This window comes from Bufo bufo, chromosome 1 (assembly GCF_905171765.1).
Source record: "Bufo bufo chromosome 1, aBufBuf1.1, whole genome shotgun sequence".
Classification (NCBI taxonomy): Eukaryota; Metazoa; Chordata; class Amphibia; order Anura; family Bufonidae; genus Bufo; species Bufo bufo.
The window spans coordinates 832,028,991-832,032,754 of NC_053389.1; the positions used below are offsets into that span (position 1 = coordinate 832,028,991).

The 3,764-nt window shown below is 39.8% G+C and overlaps 1 long non-coding RNA gene across 1 annotated transcript; it reads left to right on the forward strand.

The window, feature by feature from the left end:
- The first annotated feature begins 234 nt into the window (after positions 1 to 234).
- On the forward strand, positions 235 to 2,504 carry LOC120986645. Its single transcript, XR_005775718.1, has 3 exons — positions 235 to 406; positions 1,620 to 1,897; positions 2,302 to 2,504. It is a non-coding gene; the product is annotated as an uncharacterized LOC120986645 (long non-coding RNA).
- The last annotated feature ends 1,260 nt before the right edge of the window (positions 2,505 to 3,764 follow it).

Below are 3,764 nucleotides of genomic sequence, written 5' to 3' on the forward strand. Positions count from 1 at the left end.
GCCTTCAAACGGAGCTCACAACCAGAGCCCCGAACGCAAGTGTGAAAGTAGCCTTAGGCTCAGTTCAGACCTGAGCGTTTTACAGCGCGTTCCTACGCTGTGTGAAGGGGTTAAAGGCGTAACTACTTTTTTATTATTTTTTTTGTGGATATTTTTTGGAATATTTGTATAATAAAAAAATTGTGATTGTATGCTTTCATCTTTATCCTTCAGCGCTTTCTGGAGCAGGGATACCCATGGACCAGCAAGAGGGTCGAAAAACTGGCCATCGTACGGTCTGTCCGGGCCGAATTAAAATTAAAAACTGGGATATGGCAGGACCACAAGGCCATACAAAAAAAGTATTGTGACCTGAAGCGCTTGAACAAAAAAAAGGTTGATGAGTACAGTCGGCGATTACGCCCAGGTACAATGCTTACATGAATTTTGTATCTCTCTCTACAACACTCAGTAATGTGTATATTCAGTTATGCTGCTAATCTGTACAGATGTAGTATGGTTAACACACAACCTCTTAACTCAATTTTCTTAATTTATCACGTAATCTTGAAACACAAGGTATTTTTAAAATATCTTAACACATTTAATTGCATTAAGTTTACATAACACATCTCATAAAACATGTGTGTTACCTCTGCTACATACGTGTTTCATCCCTTTGCAAATGATTACTTAATACCTGGTGTGACATGTACAAAATCTTCTAGTTTCTTCATATATCTCTACCTCGCTGAGATTGTATATATATTGTTATACACACAGCGCGGTACTGATGTATGATGTCACCGGATGATTTCATACGTTTCACACGTTTATATCTACATAGACTGCAAACATCATTCAGCATTCCGGTCAACGTCCCCGACCATTACATACATCCCCCACTTAATTTGCATGGGATTCAAGATTATATATATATATATATATATATATATATATACACATATATATATGTTCCGCAAAAACTATAAAACGCAACCATCGATTTAAACGAAACTTGGTATACACATCCCTCGCTACCTGGAAATAAATCTATATTATCCAATACAAGCCTGCCAGCCTTTCACTTAAATCCTAACTGTCAACTGACGGGAGCTGTGGAGTTCACAGTTAAAGGGGCGTTCACCGCGAAAGTCACTATGTATTAGGGCCGGTCACCATCAAAGTCACTGTTAAAGGGGCGGTCACCGTCAAAGTGACACTTAAAGGGGAGACTTTGAGCCTCCTTCTAATTATAAAGTTACCGTGACAACTAAATCAACAGATCTTCAAAATGCGGCTTAGCAGACAGTATAACGCTGGCAGCCACAGAAAATTATATACCCAACATAACACCATCCAATAACCCCTCATCTAATTTCCGAACTGTTGTTTGCTTTACCTAAACATCCAATACCCAGTCACAATACCCTATAGGGCACCTTCCTAACAAATCCCATGTTACCTCATCCTAACTTGTAACTTAGAGACTAGTTTTTTTTTTTTTTAAAGGTAAATCCACTATTGGTATAATTCATAATCCCATGCAGATTCCACCATATAGGAATTTCTTGATCTTTACCTTGGTTATGGTTTATGAGTTGTTTGTGTAAATTCTTAACATTGTGTCATTATTACAGGTCAACCCCTTCCCTCGATCCGCCACCACAAAAAAAAAAAAAAAAAAAGGTGAACGAGGAGCAGGGAGAAAATGTGGAGGCGCCCATGGAGGAGGAGAGGGCAAATGTCGAGGCGGCCATAGAGGAGGAGGTGGAAAATGTAGAGGCCACTTCCCCCCAAGATGTTGCAGAGACAGAGGCCACTGAGGAGGAGGCCGGTCCTTCCCAGCCACCTGATTCCGCACCCCCAGCTCCAGAAGAGGAGGAAGAATTGGTGGTCTACATCCCCCACCGGGAGGGTAAATATGTGCACACATTACTATAATATGATATACATAACATATTCACAAGCATCCCACGATCCCCCCAACACCCTGCATCTCCGGAGCTGTAATGCACATGTGTAATGAATCTGACAAATAGCAGCCCTTAGTTAACATGGCTGCCTGTTTAGCTGCCTGTTTTCACCCCAGTTCACAAACGATTATGCCTGGGGGTAGGGTGTTTGTTGGTCCGTAATAGACTGTCCCTCTGCATCAAGTCACGTCCCGCTGAGGCCTACGCTTAATGGCCGGTCGTGAAGTGGTTAAAAGTGGTAACAATGAGGGGACAACAGAAACTAGTGTTATATTAAAATTTAAAAAAATGCACTATTTGTCTTATAAGTAACCCTAATTTTAATTATAATTTTTTTTTTTTCCAGTTGTAAACATGGCCATAAGAGAGCTGGAGGCCACCAAACAAGAATTTTGAAAAAATGTAGCGGAGCTAAAAAAAATTCATTACCGCTTTAATCGGAAGTTGCGGCAAATGGAGGAAATAAACCTCCACCAGCTCCGAAAACTGGACAAAATAGTACTGGAGCTGAAAAAGTTGCCATAGAGGCTTGCTTTATTATTTTTGTTTTAATAAATACATTTTTTACAGTTTGATAACGTGTGTTGTTTTTTTATTTTTATGTAATGTTACGGTGTAATTTTAGACATTTGTTGTAAAGCCCCTTTATTCCAGGGTCAGGAGGACAGACAGCAGAACAGACAGCATTAGGTACACGGTAAGGCTACTTTCACACTAGCGTTCGGGGCTCCGACCATAAGCGGCGCCATGTCTATTACCCTGTTTCCATGTAACGGCGGCTGCTGTATGTAATGATAATGAATTATTACTTTGGCCCAGACTAAATTGTCCGTACTGTAACCCCATTGGTTACAATAAAAGAAAACATAACAAATTTTATAGAACAATAAAGTTTTATAAAACAATCTTTAAATAAAAAAAATATTAAGAATATAAATAACAGAAGCCCCAAAAAATAAATGAAAAAAAAAAATTAAGCCAATTTTTTAATTTCTTGGAGCTTTTGGAGCAGTCCATCCAGGGCTTTTTTGTTGGCCTCCTCTGCTAGGGTCAGCTCATCCCTCACCCTTTTCAGCAGCTGCGCCCTCAACTTTTTCATTTGGTCGCACTGCTCCCGCTGCACTTTTTTCACCTCTTTCAATAAGTTGTTTATTGCTGTAAAAGTAAAGGAAATATACATTTTAAATCTACTTTAAAAGACAATCATTGTTTGGTGTATAAAGCAGATAAAGTCCTGTCTGACCCAGGAAGAAGTACAACAGCGACTTAAAAAGATTAAAATAGACAAATCGCCAGGACCGGATGGCATACACCCCCGTATCCTAAGGGAATTAAGTAATGTCATAGCCAGACCCTTATTTCTGATATTTAAGGACTCTATACTGACAGGGAATGTCCCACAGGATTGGCGCATGGCAAATGTTGTGCCAATATTCAAAAAGGGTCCAAAAACAGAGCCTGGAAACTATAGGCCGGTAAGTTTAACATCTGTTGTGGGTAAACTGTTTGAAGGTTTTCTGAGAGATGCTATGTTAGAGCATCTTAACGGAAATAAGCAAATAACACCATATCAGCATGGCTTCGTGAGGGATCGGTCATGTCAAACTAATTTAATCAGTTTCTATGAGGAGGTAAGTTCTAGACTTGACAGCGGCGAATCAATGGATGTCGTATATCTGGACTTCTCCAAAGCATTTGACACTGTACCACATAAAAGGTTAGTATATAAAATGAGAATGCTCGGACTGGGAGAAAACGTCTGTATGTGGGTAAGTAACTGGCTGAGGGATAGAAAACAGAGGGTGGTTA